Source organism: Tursiops truncatus, chromosome 3 (genome assembly GCF_011762595.2).
Source record: "Tursiops truncatus isolate mTurTru1 chromosome 3, mTurTru1.mat.Y, whole genome shotgun sequence".
Lineage (NCBI taxonomy): Eukaryota > Metazoa > Chordata > Mammalia > Artiodactyla > Delphinidae > Tursiops > Tursiops truncatus.
Genome location: NC_047036.1, coordinates 100,891,852 through 100,910,050, shown reverse-complemented (window position 1 = coordinate 100,910,050; position 18,199 = coordinate 100,891,852). Strand labels below are relative to the sequence as shown.

Genomic DNA, 18,199 nt, shown 5'->3' with positions numbered 1-18,199 from the left:
ATCTCCTGGGGATCTTGTGAGAATGCAGAGTGATTCCCGTAGGTCTGGGGTGGGTCCTGAGAGTCTGCATTTCTAACAAACACCCACCAGGGCTGCTGCTCCGTGGACCACATATCGAGTAGCAAGGGGCTAAATAAACTATTACATTTACTAGACTCATTCCATACTTACAGCTGTGACTTCTAAAATGTGACACTGCTGCCAGAAATACACTTCTAAAGTGTGAACTACTTTAAAGATAAAAACAAGCAATATGTTTTACAGCTATTAAACTGTGCAGGGATTTTTATTTTATGATTCAGAAAACACACGCTTGTAACCTAAAACCAACTTTTAATGAAATAAAATGCATCTCCAATTTTTTCTGCATGCAATCCTGTTGTTTACAGCCAGAAGAATCTCTTCAGTGTCCTATGCCCAAACCAGATGCATCCCGCGTTTCTACCGGGAAGCCATCAGAATCTATTAAAATTACTGTACACTGATAGCAGCAGGGACATGACAAATCGCAGGCCAAGAGTCAGATACCACAGAATGTATTTCAGGGCTTTGGGGGCAGGCCCATTTGCAACCAAATGATATTGTGTGAGGCTGGCATGCTCAGTGCATGACAAACTGATGCAATTTCAGTGCTGTCTGCGGGCCAGGGGAGATTTCTCTGATGCTGGTTGTGGTTAGTTTACAGAATTGTGCAGAGTTCCCAGATTTGAATCACTTGGGGCCTGAAAGGGCTTCACTTGACAAGCTACAAATAATTACACTCTACTCTTTCCATTGTACTCTATTATTTTGCCCCCCTTATCTCCAGGATTTGAGCTTTTGTGAACAAGCAAGGTCGGCTTCTATTTTGACCACAACACAAAACATTGCTCTTTTCTGATATGATAAATAAAACAAGGCCCTGCAGACTAAACATTTTTATCGGGCCCATTTTCCACTTTTATAGGCAAAAGTCAACTTTGAGCTCAGTTAGAAAGGGTGAGCTGGACAAAGCAGGCAGGCAGGTTCCTGCAATCCTCACTTAAGGATGTGCTCTCGCTATCTGGTTATTGCAAAACCTCATTTGAAAAATGGGATATTGACTGACAGATAAAGGGCACATGGGCAGTGGCTCTTAACAAGGTTTCTACTTCCCTTGTTCCCCTCCCTCTCATCTCCAGCTCCATCCTAACAGCTCTCATTCAGATATTCATAATGAAAAAGTTTTCCCAACATGGGATGCATGCAATTAGAACCAAGCTGTCTTATGTCAGTGCACTGCTCAGAAACACCAGAGACTCCAAACCCAAGTTTGCTATTGAAGAAAGCAACTTGTGGAAGATTTTAAAGAGCGTATCACCCAACTTCAGGTGGCTCCTAAGGATAATATATTGATTATTGCTCCATGTATTTTAATTGAGTAAATGTGAAGCTTTATGCTTTCATACTTTTCCAAAGAAAAACACAAGATTTTTTGTTTAAACTCCAATGTCAAGTAACATTTCATAAAGTTCTAGTCTCCAGGAAAGTTAAAAAAAAATCTATAATGATGATTAACACTGACTCAAATAAAGTAATCTAAACATCCCCTTTTAAAATCTGTTAAGCCTTGAGTATAGGTCAACCTTCCAGACTTAATTTTTGCAACAACACTATGACGTGCCTGTAGAATTTCATATAATAAAAACTGGTCATTATTATCCCCATTTTAGAGATCAGGAAACTGAGGCATGGAAAAGTAAAGTAACTTGCTCAGTGAGTCACAGCTACTAAGTGGTAGCAACTGGGAACTGAGCCCAAAGAGTGACTTGAGCTGCCTTGAATACGGCTTCCTAGTTCCACAATTCCATCTACCTAAGGCCAGGTGGAACACAAGCCCAACATATCTCATCTAAGCAGAAACCAAGAGCCTGGAGAGTATTCAGGTTGACAGTAGAGACAAAGAATAGTGAGATTAAATTCTCATCAGTAGCTAAAGGATCTAAAACATAAAATTTCAGCTCCCCAAAGTGGATACCTTGATCCTGCCTCAGTACATGACTTGCTGTAAACTGGACCCCTCCTACTCTTCAAATCTGGCTTGTCTAATATGGCAACACTCACCACAAGCCACTATTGGGCATTTGAAATGAGGCTAGCCCGAAGGGAGGTGTCCTCTACATGTAAAACACACCCAATTTAAAAAGCTACTACAGGGCTTCCCTGGTGGCGCAGTGGTTGAGAGTTCGCCTACCGATGCAGCGGACACGGGTTCATGCCCCGGTCCGGGAAGATCCCACATGCTGTGGAGCAGCTGGGCCCATGAGCCATGGCCGCTGAGCCTGCGCGTCCGGAGTCTGTGCTCCGCAACGGGAGAGGCCACAACAGTGAGAGGCCCGCGTACCGCAAAAAAAAAAAAAAAAAAAAAAAAAGCTACTACAAAAAATATAAAATATTCATCATTTTATATGGATGACAAGTTAAATAATATGTTGGATTTATTGGGCTAAATAAAATATATTATTACAATTCATTTCACCTGTTTCTTTTTACTTTTTAAAATATGGCTCCTAGAAATATGTGGCTCGCTTTATATTTCCATTAGATGATGTGCTCTAAACTCACCCCTTAATCCCAAAGTTTGTATGGCTGAGTCATTGGCACAAGCCGGTTACCTGACAAGAAAAGCAACTCCAAGAACAGAAGTCCGCCTCGCAGAAGCCTCTTTTCCACTTACACTCCTTCTCCCTTCAGATTCCTCAGGCTCTCACACCACTGTCCCCTCCCCTTGACCTTGAAATACTCACCGTCAGTGTTCTGATTTAGAAAGAGCCTTTACCTGACCCTGCTTTTCTTCTTGCTGCTGTGCTTTCTTTCCCTCCTTTCACTGTCAAAGCACCTGAAAGGGTCCACACTCCATTTTCCTCACTCTCTCCAACTTCCCTAATTCACTGCAATCTGACTTCCATCCCCCCCACTGAAACGGCTCCTCAAAGGTCCACATCCTCACCTCTTCCTCCTGACCCCTCTGTTCTCTCTAGAACAGCTGCTGGGCCCCTAACCACACAGTGGGCCTCACCTACCCATGTGCTTCACCTGGACTGATGACCAACCAGGTACTTGGAAGACAGGGACAAAACCTATGTATCGAGCTCTGTCGACCTGTCTGTTGGACTCTGTCGACCTTTGCCCCAATTCTATGCTGAATTCTCTGCTGCAGCCCCTTCATGAATGTGCATGAACCCTTAGCTTAAAGCTTCCCCAGTTTTGCTGTTAGGGGAGACACTGCTTTGGGAAAGATCCCCGGTGTTCTCTTTACTTGCTGCAAATATTCATCGTTCCTTCTCCCCGATCCTTGGTTTGGATGTATCTTTTGGCTCAATACCCACCAAGAGGCAAACCCAGTTTCCAGGTAACAGACCCCTCCCCTTGCCTCTCCTGTCCAGAATCACACTGAGTCTCAAGCATCATCTGAACAGTGAACATGAAGACACAGTCAAAGGAATAAGAAGCAAACTCTTGGGCAAAGGTTAAAATCTTGTCATTGGCTACTAGGAGGAAGTGAAACTGGAATTGGTTCAGAAACGGAAAACACAAGCTAACCAACTGGGGGTGGGAGAGCAGGATAGGTTTCCTGCAGGCAGAAGAACATGAGATTCGGAGGCATGAGAAGCCCAGGGCCTCCAGCAACTGAGCTATGGGGGAGCAGTTTAGGCATGTAGGGCAGAAAGTGGCAAGTGAAGAGATCAGAGGTGGAGGACTAAATTTTATTTTATTTATTTATTTAATTTTAACATCTTTATTGGAGTATAATTGCTTTACATTATTGTGTTAGTTGCTGCTGTATAACAAAGTGAATCAGCTATATGTATACATATATCCCCATATCTCCTCCCTCTTGCATCTCCCTCCCACCCTCCCTACCCCACCCCTCTAGGTGGACACAAAGCACGGAGCTGATCTCCCTGTGCTATGCGGCTGCTTCCCACTAGCTATCTATTTTACGTTTGGTAGTGTATATATGTCAATGCCAATTTTTTATTTACCTTTTTTAGCTACCAATTCTAGACAGTTTCTAAAGTCCACTGTTCTGGAATCCCTCATACCCACCCTATGGCACTGTCCCTTCATCCTGTCACTTCTCCATCCCCCTACCCTAGCCTGGTCCACGGCAATAGTCTCATTGCTGCCTCCAATCAACCCCCTTTGGAAACATTCTGTACATCAAGGTAAGTTTAATCAACATGACGTCCTCATTTTCATGTCACTTGGCTGTTCAGAAATATGCTCTGCAGCCCTGTTTACCTCTGCACAAAGTTATCCGATTTCAAAGTTTCCGATCCCATCCTTACCTGCTGCTGGTGACAGGCATTCTCTCCTCTCCAACACCACCCCCCCAAAGCAACTCAGACATGCCACCTTCTAGAATGTGCCCTCCTCTCCCCAATCCCCGTCAAAAGTGGAATGAACTCTGACACTTCAACGATCGTGGCTGCCACCCTCCAGGAGAAACAGAGAAAAGGCAGTCCTCCACAGGGACCTCTGCCACCTGGCTCTGCCCCATGTACCCAGAATACTTCACCCTCCACTTACCACTACCTCCTGCACACTGGACACTGCTCTCTTCCCATCCCCCATCACATAATGTTCATTTACATGTTTTTACCTTTTGGGGGGTAGGGGTTCCTTCACAAAAGGCTTATCCTTTCCATCTGCTTATCTAGATCCTACCTATGCTTCAAAACACAGCTGAAGCCATTTCTTGTAGGAAGTCTTCCCGGTACTTTACTCCTCACTGATGTCATTCTCAAAACCTCCATTCAATACAACTTGTTATTTTTCTACCTATTACCATAAAGCATTCATTATTGCTTCATGGGTGCTGTGTCATTTGTGTAGAACTAAACTGCAAACTCCTTGAGGGCTGGAATCATGCACTATCTTTGTCGATTGCCCGTAGCTGGCAACAAGCAGGGATTCGAAGACTAGATTTACTAAGTTACACAGATTAATTATGCTACTTTATAACATAAATGCTTTCCTTCCTTTGTATGCTAAGACTAAGAGCACAAGAGGTTAAATGGCAGTGATCTTTAATAATCTCCATCTATCCTTTATGGAACTATCCCTGAAAATTAACTATCTTACAATGTTACAGATATATTAACTAAGCAGTTGATCAGTTCAAAATATGTTAAGGGGCTTTCAAAGACTAATATTTCTTTATTTTTATAAACTGACACTATGATAAATGGCCAATGAAAATGAATACATTACTAACATAGAGCAAATGTTGTTTTTTAAAAACTCTCCAAATCTAAAAAACTGGAAAATAAACATATACTTTGAAAATGACAGTACTGTAGTCAACTTAAGAATCCAGGGCCTACCCACATTCACTTAAGAACAATCTGTACAGCACCTGAAGAACATCAGTGGAACTGTTTATAAAGGTTTAAATATAAAATCGTGCACAAGAAATTCAGGAGGAAAGATCACAACTCGACAGTTCTCCATCATGCCAGGAGGCGCTCCTGCATAGACCCAGGGCAGCCAAATGAAGCAAACACTGGATAAATCAAACAAAAGAAGTACTTAGTCTAGCTTTTGCATATCTAACGTTAAAACACACACACAAGATTTTAAATCACTTTTCACCATTATTATTTAATAAGCCAGGTCCTGGAACTTTTGGTTCTGTACCCATTTTCAATATGAAAATGTTTCCTATATTTTAACTCTGCACATTACTGGACATTCAAGCTTACAAAACACTTCCTTCAATTACCAAAACTCACTCTCCCATGGGCTATCCTTTGTACTGAGTTTCTGTTTCAAGTTTCTCTCCAGGGTTTAATAACGATACTGGAAAACTCTTTTTGGTTTCCTAAATCAACCCCCAATGAACCGGGTGCATGGCTTCCAACTCTGACCTCCAAATCCCAGGAACATTCCAAAAGGTACTAGCATGATGCCCCTCCACCAGGACCACTTGGGCAGCAACAACACCAGAGCCCTTCGGATCCAACTGGTTCAGGGGGAATCCTGGTCACTGGAGCTGCTGGCACTTTGGTCCCATCAAGAATAACTCTGCACACTGCACCTCTCACCGCACCAGAATCACAGCCGGATTCATTACAATCTCCGGACAGAAGGCTTATGACATGCAATCTACCTGGCAGGCTAAACAGCTTCCTCCTGTGCAGTGTCGACTCCAAGAGACTTCGGACCCCTGGGCAGGTGGCACTGAGCAGGAGCAGCAGGGATGTCCAGGCCAGAGGTAGAGAAGACACGAGAAAAGGTAAAACGTGTGCTTCTCACGTGCTGCCGCAATAAAGAAATCTATCATTCTCCTCCTGTTTTTTAGATCCAGGATAGTAACAGCAACGATTTTTTAGTGTATGTCCAACACCATAGTATGTGCTTTTCATTTGTTATCTCAGTTACATGTTTATCTTCACAACTCTCAGTGCCAGCATTCCCCCAGCCTTACAAACGAAGAGACTGAGTCATTAGGACACCTGTCCAGGTGAGAACCCAGGTCTGGCTTACCTTCAAGCCCAGACACTTTCCGCCCTGCTGCACTCCCCCTAGACTGCGTATGCCTCAAGCAAATGATGGCAAAATATTAAAAGAAGACTTCTTTAGAAGTGCATATTTGCATGGGCAATCCATAAGACTCATCTACTTTTCCCCCATAAAAATGAAGTCCTGAGATGGCGCTCACCAGCTTTTTGCCTGCACCTACTCAGCTATCTCAGGACCAGCTTGAGGCTGAAGAAAAGGCAAGATCGCAGAGATCACGACAGACCTCCCTGGTCTCCTCCCGAAGAGAACCTCCCCCATACGGGTACCGGAAAGGCTGGATACCTCGGTTATTAGAGGATTTGGGAGGTGGAGGTGCTTTTCCAGAGAGCCATGTGGCCCAGTATCCCCTGGATATGGGACGAAAGAGAAAAATGTCAAATGCACTGGCCACTCAGGTGCATGCTGAAGGAAAAATTAAGTATGATGCAACTGCTCGACAGGGACAGTCAAAAGACAAGGTCATTTATAGCAAGTACACTGACCTGGTTCCCAAAGAAGTCATGAATGCAGATGACCCAGACCTGCAAAGACCTGATGAAGAAGCCATTAAAGAGATAACAGAAAAGACAAGGGTAGCCTTAGAAAAATCCGTATCGCAGAAGGTTGCTGCAGCCATGCCAGTCCGAGCAGCAGCTGATAAACTGGCCGCTCCTCAGTATATCCGATACACACCATCTCAACAAGGAGCGGCGTTCAACTCTGGAGCTAAACAGAGAGTTATTCGAATGGTAGAAATGCAGAAAGATCCGATGGAGCCTCCAAGGTTCAAGAGTAATAAGAAGATTCCCCGGGGACCACCTTCTCCTCCTGCACCTGTCATGCACTCTCCTAGCTGAAAGATGACCGTGAAGGAAGAAGAAGAGTGGAAGATTCCTCCCTGTATTTCAAACTGGAAAAATGCAAAGGGTTATACAATTCCATTAGATGAACATCTGGCAGCTGATGGAAGAGGACTGCAGACAGTTCACATCTATGAAAGTTTTGCAAAACTGGCCGAAGCCCTCTACATTACTGATCGGAAGGCTCGTGGAGCTGTGGAAATGCATGTTCAAGTAGAGAGAAAGATGGCTCAAAAAGAAAAGGAGAAACATGAAGAGAAACTTAGAGAAATGGCCCAGAAAGCCAGGGAGAGAAGAGCTGGGATCAAAACCCATGTGGAAAAAGAGGATGGGGAGGCACGTGAGAGGGATGAAATCCAGCATGACAGGCGAAAAGAGAGACAGCATGACCGGAATCCTTCCAGGGCAGCTCCAGATAAGAGGTCGAAACTGCAGAGAAATGAAAATCGAGGTATCAGTGAAGTCATTGCTCTGGGTGTGCCCAATCCTTGGACTTCCAATGAAGTTCAGTATGACCAAAGGCTCTTCAACCAATCCAAGGGTATGGACAGTGGGTTTGCAGGTGGAGAAGATGAAATTTACAATGTTTATGATCAAGCCTGGAGAGGTGGTAAAGATATGGCCCCAAATATTTACAGGCCCAGTAAAAATCTGGACAAGGACATGTATGGTGCTGACCTAGAAGCCAGAATAAAGACTGACAGATTTCTTCCCGATAAGTTTCCTGGTTCAGACAGTAGACAAAGAGGCCGAGAAGGACCAGTTCAGTTTGAGGAGGATCCTTTTGGTTTGGACAAATTTTTGGAAGAAGCCAAGCAGCACGGTGGCTCTAAGAGACCCTCAGATAGCAGCCGCCCCCAAGGAACATGAGCACGGAGGCAAGAAGGGAGAAAGGAGTAGATGCTTTCTGCAGAGTGAATGAACTATTATTCATAACCCTAATGATGCAAGTCATATGGGGGAACACTTTGTAAACGGCCAGGATAAAAACTAAATCTGGGTGTCAGAGCCCAGCACTACTTTTTATTATAGGAGAAGGGGTGGGGGGATGGAAAAATTCTACTTTGAATGATTTAGTTTTTTTAAAGAGTGGGTTGTGTTTGTGCTTCTCCTACCTTTTGGCATTTATAGAACATACTGCCCCACACATGAAATTAAGGCCACTTCCTTTCAAGTGACATCAGTACTTTGGGGTTAATATTTTGTCTAAGAATGACTGCTTACAAATAAAGTTACCCCAACCACAGTGCGTAGAAAGAAGGATGTTCACACATTGGAACTGTCCTGCCAAATGTTTGCCCCTGTTGTGCTGTTTTAATTTGGAGTGGGGAAAGTACGCTCTTGCTTGGTGCAACTATCTGTTTCCAATAAAAACATTTAGACAAAAAAAAAAAAAAAAATGAAGTCATACACAGATGTAGAGAACAAACATATGGACACCAAGGGGGGAAAGCGGCAGGGGGGTGGGGGGTGGTGGTGGGATGAATTGGGCGATTGGGATTGACATGTACACATTGATGTGTATAAAAAAAATAATAAATAAAGTCATAATATTCAAGCTCTCTGGAGTTCTAAGTAAACTTTTTTCATGGCACTGTATTCTGCATTTGGCAAAACTTTATCATTAATTGGTTTTGACAGAGTGTGTCTACCGGACATGAGAAAATCCTAAACAGTTCATGAATAAAATAAACACAGGTCAAACTCTAATTCAACTTCATGAACCCCAAATCGCTTTGCCATACTGGAATTTCTATGAAATGTTTACTTGAGACGCATTATTTTTGTTGTTTTTGTTTTGCTTTGGTGGTAAAGTGAAGGAACAGGAGAGGGGTTCACAGTATCCAATGTACTCAAATCAGGAATCCCACACAAGCCTAACTTAGGGAACTCTCTATAGAAATCCAACATAAAGATTTAAATTCTTAGAAACAAATGCCAACACTAACTACTACAGAACCAACCACGTGTTAAGGGCTTTACACCTATTATTTCACTTGATTAAAACAATCCCTAATGGATATAAAGCATTCCTAGTATGCCTATTTATGAGAACCAAGGCTCAAAGCATTTAAACAACTGGGGACTGTTAAAAACATGGTTAGGAAGTGGCTGGGTGTCATCCAAGGTCCACTCTTCAACAGTGTTGCTACTTCCCTTCTCACAGAAAGTTCTCTCAAGGAGGTCAAGGTTACAAAATAAACATAAGCATCTGCCTGATTCACAAAGTCTGGCTCTAATGCTGCATGGGCCAGTATCAGAACAAGCACAACACGCTGACACTTGTCAGCACCCAAGGACGCACATCAATTTTCCCCTCTCCTTGGACCATCGTACCCATTTAATGCTCCCTGGTTGCCCCATGTGTTAGGCAACAAGGAAACTTGTTGGGAGACCCCGCCCCCAGCTGTCTTTCACACAGGCTTCTAGACTGTGTTTTGGTACCTGGCCTTCAGAGAAGGACTGAGCCAAGGTTGTGAAGGCAGAGAGAGGCCTAATTACAGCGGTAGCTCTTTTTGCACTAAACGTAATCTGAGGCAGACCCTTGCCAGGCAGTTCACATGCCTCATGCCATTTAATATTGGCAATGACTTTATGGTTAGGTATTATCATCGTTCACCTGTTTTAAAGATAAGAAAACTGAAGTTAACAGTTTGCTCATATTGAAGCTTGTTAACATAACTGTGTTTATACATTCAACTCTCCATGGAGCAATACAGGATTAGTTGATTTAACTATAGCTCAGGTGTACATGGTGTTCACAAACAGGAAGAATCTTTCTGAAAGAGAGTTCTGGGATTTCTTGAGGGTCTTGGAAAGAAACTGCTGAAAGTGATGGCAACCTTAGGGCCAAGTACAGCACCTGGTGTACTGCAGGCCTTCAAGAACCATTGGTTGAGGACTTCCCTGGTGGCACAGTGGTCAAGAATCTGCCTGCCAGTGCAGGGGACACAGGTTCGAGCCCTGGTCTGGGAAGACCCCACATGCCACAGAGCAACTAAGCGCATGTGTCACAGCTACTGAGCCTGCACTCTAGGGCCCGCGAGCCACAACTACTGAGCCCGCCTGCCACAACTACTGAAGTCCGCACGCCTAGAGCTTGTGCTCCACAACAAGAGAAGCCACTGTAATGAGAAGCCCGTGCACCGCAACCAAGAGTAGCCCCTGCTCGCTGCAACTAGAGAAAGCCCGCGCGCAGCAATGAAGATCCAATGCAGCCAAAAATAAATAAACAAATGTATTAAAAAAAAAAAAAAGAAAAAAAGAACCATTGGTTGGGTAATTCCCTGACTGTCCAGTGGTTAGGACTCTGCTTTCACTGCTGAGGGCCTGGGTTCAATCCCTAGTCTGGGAACTAAGATCCCCCAAGCCACGTGGCCAAACACAAGGAAAAAAAAAAGAACCATTGGCTGAATAAATGAATGTAAGTAAATACTGGGGCTGATGAAATTGTGCCTCACACTCCACATCTCCATGCCTTCACCCAGCCCTCACCCACTGCCACCTCTCATGGCTCCGGCCTGCGCCTGGTACTTGTGCCGGGCTCTCCCTGCCAGCCCTGCTTGGGGCCCTACACAGCACCCAGTACACGAACTTACTCACCCTAATCACGTGAACTCTGAGCTAAACTTCCAATAAAGCAGACTGTCGGCCTCCACAGCCAGGCATTTAGAATCCTCTAGGTCACAGAAAGATGAACTCCACAGAACTTTTCTAAAACCGGGACTTACTGAAGGAACAAACCCTGACTGCAGAAACAGCTTCTAACACAAAACTCCAGGTTATAGTGACATTCGTTCAAACTGCCGTCATCTGAACCTGCCTAAACCTGAACACTGATGAGTCAGAAGTCAAAAGTTCTACTTCTGCTCAGATAAAAGCACACAAGAATGGGTCTGGGTGGGGATTGGCCCAGCCCCACTGCCAGGCCAGAGCCATATGCTAAAACACTTACAGATTTAGGTTTGGTTGTCTGCCTTCTTCTAAAACGACCTGCTTATATCAGGAGAAAGGAGGAAAACAATTCAAAGTTTTACCTGAGAACACTATTAGGAGTCTACAGTGAAGAAGAGTGGCTGGAATTTCATCTAAGCACTCAGTGATCAATAAATAAATAGCAGTTGTCAACAATGGGTTGTTTAACCACATAATCAACATTCTTCATTTGTTTTTACATATGAGGTGATAAGCACACTTTAGATGTCATTCTCTAATCTGAAAGCATTGCAAGGGTCTTTTGATAATGCTTTTATTATTTTTTTTTACAGTTTTTTTTGCAGTATAATTTTTTACATCTTTATTGGAGTATAACTGCTTTACAATGGTGTGTTAGTTTCTGCTGTATAACAAAGTGAATCAGCTATAATGCTTTTTAAAAATAATTCATTTAAAAAGATACAAATGAACTTATTTACAAAACAGAAATAGATCCACAGACATAGAAAACAAACATGGTTACCAAGAGGGAAAGGGGAGGGGAATAAATTAGGAGTTTGGGATTAAAATATACACACTACTATATATAAAATAGATATACTCAATATTTTGTAATAATCTATAAGGGAAAAGAATCTGAAAAAGAAAAAAAATATATATATATATACACATACCTGAAAAAGAATATATATATTTATATATACCTGAATCACTGTGCTGTAACACCTGAAACTAACACAACATTGTAAATCAACTATACTTCAATAAAATAAATAAAAATCTAAGAACATAAAAAACAATAATTCATTTAAAGCAGTGAATTAAATATGAAACTACTCAAAGGTGAAAACAAATTTAACACTAGATGAAAGAAAGGTAAAATAGATGATGAAATATTAACCTCTATTGGCAAAAATTTAATTAGAAGGATTAGAAATAACAACAGCTGCCCCAGTCAGAGAGTTCTTACTATGAGGCTGATACTTAATTTGAGATCCTTGAGAGAAAACTGAGGTCAACACTTTAGGGAACAGAGGGAGGGTGATGACTTGCACAAGTTGCCTTGCTGGGAAGTTACAAGCCAGAATGTGGTACCAAGTCTGTCTGGCTCCAAAGCTTACCAGTGGCACTCCTTAGAAGTTCCTCAAACTAGCTGACATCAGGAAAGCTTTTTCTAAGTTCGTTTGTTTATGGATCCAAAGACCTAATAGTGTTTTAAGTGTTCAGTCTTAGGTGCACTTTGGCTGAATCAGAATGTAAATCAGTCCTTCAAAGCTTTAAAACAAAGCTGACATATCTCCTTCATGCTAAATATACACTCTACAGGGCATCTTTTTCAAAACAGGGTAAGCCACCTCCTTAGTTTGCAGGCTTAGCTACAAATTAAAATCACCTGAAGAGCTCAACCTACCAAAGCCTGGGCTCCAATCACCTGAGAATCTCTGGGGATGGAGCCTGAAAGTGCTCTTAAGAACCACTGACTTACCCTATGAAGATGTGCTGGGGCAAGTAACCTCCCTTAATGATCTCCACAAGCACGTGGGGATATTTTTAGTGCAGTTCTTAACTTTTACTGCTCATCAGTATCACCCAAAGACTTTTAAAAAAATTCCAGTGCTCAACCCATACTCCAGAACCATTAGACTGTCTGAGGGTAGGACCCAGTCGTGTCTAGTTTATAAAGATCTCCAGGTGATTCCAAGGTGCAGCAAGAGCTGAGCACCACAGCGTTAGCAGCTAATTATTTGCACTAGAAGTTCAATCCCTCATTTGGATGGCATCCCAAGGGGTCATCCACCAGCAGCACCATCACATCGACGATTAGGCTTTTTCTCAGACTCCCTGCCTTCTCCCGAGGCTGGTGATGACACCTAAAAGTCTTTCCATTTGTCAGTCACAACTGCCTTTCCACTTATGGGAAATGCTGCCTGACTCTCCCCTCAGTCCTTCAGAATGGTTCCTACTATTGAATGATTCATCTCATACACACATACAACATGGGTTATTCTCTCACCACTTTCAGTTTTATTACCTCCACTTCCTTTTCTCACTCACTGGCATTTTCAACACTGTCACTTTTTTTGACCTCGTGGACCATATGGGGTTGATGCTGTTCTGGGCATTGGAACCTGAGCAGAAAGCTACAGTGTGGCTGAAACTAACCTGACATCCCAGGACTCTGCCATTCACTGGAGGTGGGCAGAGCTGCTATCCTGTTTGCTCTAGAGGGTAGCTGTAAAAGTTGACATGAGAAGTTGTAAAAGAGAAGAGCTTTGTGCTGCCTTTCCTTGAGAAGCAAAACTCAGAAGGTTATCCTGAAATTCCCAATGCACACTTTTTGATTAATAACAAATCTGCATGGTTGAGAAGAATAAAAACCTTTGCACATTTCAGTTCTAAACTTTTGAATTATGTAAACCTTCTTACATGGGACATAAGTGAAAAAAATTCTACAGTGAAGCAAAATGCTTTTTATCCAACAATATTTATATGCAAAAGAAGCAGCATTCACTGTGAAGATATTCTCTCAAAGGGCAAGTAAGGTGTTGATTAAAGCTTCCCTAAAACATATACTATTTTGGACTACTAATGAATGGCTGACAAGATTAATCTACATTTTCACCGTGAAAACTATCCTCCCTCCAGGCACACACAACATCATCAGTGAAAAAGTTCCTAGCACTAAAAAAAATGCATTTGCTTGATAAAGTACTTCCTATACTAGGTAAGACTTTGTTCATTACTTCGAAAAATGTTTTCAATGCTATCTCAGATTTTTTCTGCAAAACTGGCAATGGAAAACCCACAGACAATGAATTCAGAGTCTATGATGGAAAAAACAGATCTGATTTCCCTACAAATTATAAGATAAAATGTAGCAATAATTTACTCCAATAATTTTTATGGGAAAGATTATTGACTTTCAAAATAAGGTCTCCACTAATATCCTAAGTTAATTTCAATCCTCTACCTAACAATTGGTACTTGAGAAGGAATTTTAGGATAATATTTAAAAGTTAATTAAAAACAGTGTAAGCATTCATGTCAGTCAAGCATGACCTCTGCTCTACAATGCATTTAAATGCATGTCACCTTGACCTGTAACACAGCAATGTAAAAAATTTTGGTCAATATAAATCAAATGTACACTAATTTATTCAGCAGGTTTCCTGGTATCTGAATCAACATTAGAAATCTAACCAGTATTTGTTATTCTGCTATTGACAAAAGGAAGCATATTTAAATGATAACAAGTACTCATGGGTGTCATTTGGAAGTTAAATTGTTCCCCAAGGACAGCCTCCGTAAACATCTACATTTAAAGGTCATTTACCACCAAATTATGAACAACTGTTGCATTTATTAGTACAAGTTCAATAGTTTGGAAGCTGCAGCCATCAATTTTTACTAACAGTGAGATCTAATTGTTCACTAATAATAAACAAGGAAAACAGACCATTTCTATAAATTTTTATTCCCTGCACTATGCTCACTTTTTAAAAATGGAAGTACAAAAACCTTCCATAAGTATGTATTTGAAAACTTTCCAACTTCGGGGAGAACTAAACCATAGTTTAAAATAAATATCAGATAATAAAATATAAAAGCTCGTTTTCTCATGTTATATTCATCTGAACAAAAACAAAAAGGAGGGCTTCCCTAGTGGCGCAGTGGTTGAGAGTCCGCCTGCTGATGCAGGGGACACAGGTTCGTGCCCCGGTCTGGGAAGATCCCACATGCTGCGAAGCGGCTGGGCCCGTGAGCCATGGCTGCTGAGCCTGCGCGTCTGGAGCCTGTGCTCCACAACGGGAGAGGCCACAGCAGTGAGAGGCCCGCGTACCGCAAAAATAAAAATAATAATAATAAAAAAAAGATGCACTGACTTTCTACAGGAGTATTTAAGTATTGTTAACTTCACATCATAGTATTTAAGTTTCAGGAAGTCCTGACTCAAGGACCTTAACTCATCTTCTGGGTAAGGGGTTAGAGTGTTTTAGTCGTATACAGGATAGTTGTATCATGTGAGGCAGAATTATGACCTTACTGTCATCTTTATTTGGAGATTAAGTATGGTTTAAGGAGATGCACATGGGTGCCAAGTTGGTAAGGGGTGGACTTGGAATGGTTAATTTTATATGTCAATTTGACTGACCCACAAGATGCCCAGATATCTGGTCAAACATTTCAAATTAAGCAGGTCAAAAAACAGGACTTCTGATCTTTCCCCCAAAATGTGCTCTACCCAAATTCATCCACATTTCAGTAAACAGTGCCACCATTCCTCCATTTGCTCAAGCTAAATATCTTGGAGTCATTCCGTTCCTCATTTTTTCTCACACTCCATATCTAATCCATCAGTGAATCCTGTCAGCTCCATCATCAAAATCTGTCCAGAATCCATCCATCTTCCACCACTTTCACCTACAGAACTGTTCTAAGCCATCATCATCTTTTATGTAGGCTACTACAATAGCTTCCTAACTGAGCTTCCAGCCTGTACCTGACCCTCCTATAGTTTATTTTCCACACTGAAATGAGACTGATTCTTTTCAAAGTTAACTCATGTAACTAACATGTAAGGACGGGGATTTCCAACTGTTTTCTCTGCTACTGTGTCCTCAGCATCTAGAAGAGTGCCACTACACTGATCATGTGGTTAGTAATCAATACATACTTGGTGAATCAAATCATTCCTCTGCTTCCCTTCTCTCAGAATAAGCCTTATCCCTCCTTCCCAGACCTACTGGCTATGCACTGCCCAAACCACCACCTTACCTCACATTATCTGCCCCCATCACACTACCTATGACCTCATCCCCTATTACCCCCTATTCTCTGACTCCAGTCCAACCTCACTGGATTCCTTTCTACATCTAAAACACACTGGGCACATTCCTATCTCATGCCCTTTGCACACACTGTTCCTGCTGCCTAGACAAGGTTCCCTAGATAACCTCATGACTCACCCCTCACCTCCTTCAGGGCTCTGTTCCAATGTCACTTCCCCAGAGAGGGCTTCTCTGATGCTCCCCCCGGCACTCTTTATCCCCCTTCCCTTGTTTATTTTACTCAGCACTTATCACTATCTGAGATATTATATAATTTAATTATCATGTTTATTTCTGCCCTTCTCCACCCATCCAACTAAAATGTAAGCTTCTTGAGGGTAGAAACTGTCGACTGACTCTCCTTGAAGAGAGACCTTTGCCTGTTTTGTTCATTGCTATATCCCAAACAGGTGGATTACTGCCTGCCACTCAGTAGGTAGTCAGTAAATATTTGTTAAATATTTATTTAACAAATGAGTCATCTGTTTCCATTTTCTCTTGGTATTATCAACAACGCTACAACGAATAACTTTACATATATATCCTTGTGCATTCATGGATACAGACCAAAAAGTGGGAAGCCTGGGTCAAAGGGTTATATAAATATTTTATTTAATAAATATTGTCAAACTGACCTCCAAAACAGATTCTCCAAGTTATAGTCTCACCAACAGTAGGAAAGTCTCAGCAACAGACAGTAAAGAACCGTCTCCCCTCACCCCCATTTTCATCAGTACTGGTTTTTATCAATCTTTTTCACTTCGCCTATCAAAGTTTTTAAAAACTTGGTTTCAACTTTGCCCTTCCTTAATTACTAGCGATACTAACTATCTTGTCATATATTTTTGGTCATTTGTACCTCTGATATTTCTCTCCTCTTAAAAACAAACAAACAAACAAACACTCTCATTACTTGTAGAGCTTCCAGGACAAAATTCTACCTGGGGATCTACAGTCCCACTAAACCACTCAACCCAACCTTCAAACTCCAGTCCCACCCCACCACCTACCCACTATCCAGGCTTCTCACCCTTCCCAAGGCCCTTCCTTGAACCTGAAATCATCGTCCTCCCTTTCTCAAACTGGCAAACTGCCACTCATCCTTCCAGAACAAGCTCTCATGTCAGCTGCCCTGCACCCACAGTACCAGTGCAATGCCTGCAAGAAAGGAGGCACGTAATAATCACGAGAATGAATTGTTGCTCTGCTGGGCTTGTGTAATTTTGAAAATAAGATTAAGTTCCACTGGCAAGGTGAAGAGAACGGGGAGGGTGTATAAGAGAGAGAAGCTCACGGTTTCTAAAGCAATTTCTAAATTCCTAAATTTATCTAAACTCAAAGAACTAAGAAAAGGCAGATGGTGAGACTCAACCCACATATTGGTTCTTCCTTAGAATAAAAATTTTTAAGTGAAAACCTGAGTAATCTGCGTTTTTAATAAAAATCAACAAGAGCACAGTAGCATATTTAAAATACCCACAACACTCCCTTCAAAAAAAGGGGGGGGGGCAACTAGAAGGGGATCACAGAATGTTTCAAATATGCCCAATCCAGTCATCAGAATTTAGCCAGCAAACTACATGGAATCTACATTCAGATACCACCATTCACCTATCAGATTGGCAAAAATCCAAAAGCCTGACAACATGCTCAACTGGCAAGTTTGTGAGGAAACCAGAACTCTCATTAACTGCTGTGGGAGTGCAAAATTGCACCATTCAAGGAAGGGAATTTGACAATGCCTGGCCAAATGAAATATGCATTTACCTTTTGATCTCGTAACCCACTGCTAGGAATCTATTTTAAAGATACACTGACAAAAATACAAAAAGACATATGGACAAGGCTATTGACTGCAGCCAACGATGGAGAGCAAAGAGCTATAGAAAAGAATGCAGCATCTCTGCGTCTGCCCATGTAGTCATCGCCAGGATATACTGTTATGTAAAAAAAAAGCAGGTGGAAGAAAATGTTTTAATGTATTACTGTTTAATCTAAGAAAAGGAGTAGAGGAACAAGCATATTTGTATTTGTGTATATATATTTGTA

At 41.9% G+C, this 18,199-nt stretch overlaps 1 protein-coding gene and 1 pseudogene across 3 annotated transcripts in view; one reads left to right on the top strand and one right to left on the bottom strand.

The window, feature by feature from the left end:
* The window catches only part of SNX24 (sorting nexin 24), a 162,662-nt gene that overhangs the window by 132,577 nt on the left and 11,886 nt on the right, over window positions 1–18,199 (bottom strand). The gene's annotated exons all lie outside the window — the stretch shown is intronic.
* LOC117311542 (SNW domain-containing protein 1 pseudogene) lies at window positions 6,675–8,307 on the top strand (annotated as a pseudogene).